The sequence below is a fragment of the Suricata suricatta genome, chromosome 17, assembly GCF_006229205.1.
Source record: "Suricata suricatta isolate VVHF042 chromosome 17, meerkat_22Aug2017_6uvM2_HiC, whole genome shotgun sequence".
NCBI classification, from domain to species: domain Eukaryota; kingdom Metazoa; phylum Chordata; class Mammalia; order Carnivora; family Herpestidae; genus Suricata; species Suricata suricatta.
In genome coordinates, this window is record NC_043716.1 from 9,740,560 (window position 1) to 9,740,955 (window position 396).

The following is a 396-nucleotide window of genomic DNA, read 5'->3' on the forward strand; positions in this document are numbered from 1 at the left end:
GTCCTCCGCACCCACCGGGTCCCACTGCCCCACCGCGGCGGGGCGGGGCGGGGCGGGCCCTGATGCCGCGAGCCCATTGGCCGGTGCGCGCCACGTGACCTCGGCGGGCCGGACACCGCGCCCAGGATCCGTCCGGGGGGTCGGGGGAGGGGCGCGGCATCGGGGATCTGAAGGCGGCGAGGTGGCTTCACTGCGGGGACGGAGAGTGCCCGGAAGTGGGCCGGGACGCGGAGGGCGAGCGGCTGAGCTCCCGGGAGAGCCCGGCGCGGCGCAGGAAGTTCCCCGACAGCCGGCGGAACGCGCAGGCCACGCGCCCCGGCGCCTTCGCCTTCGCTTTTCCCTCCCGCCTCCATTTTGTGGCTCTCCGAGATGGCCGAGCGGACCGGGCGGGGGCCC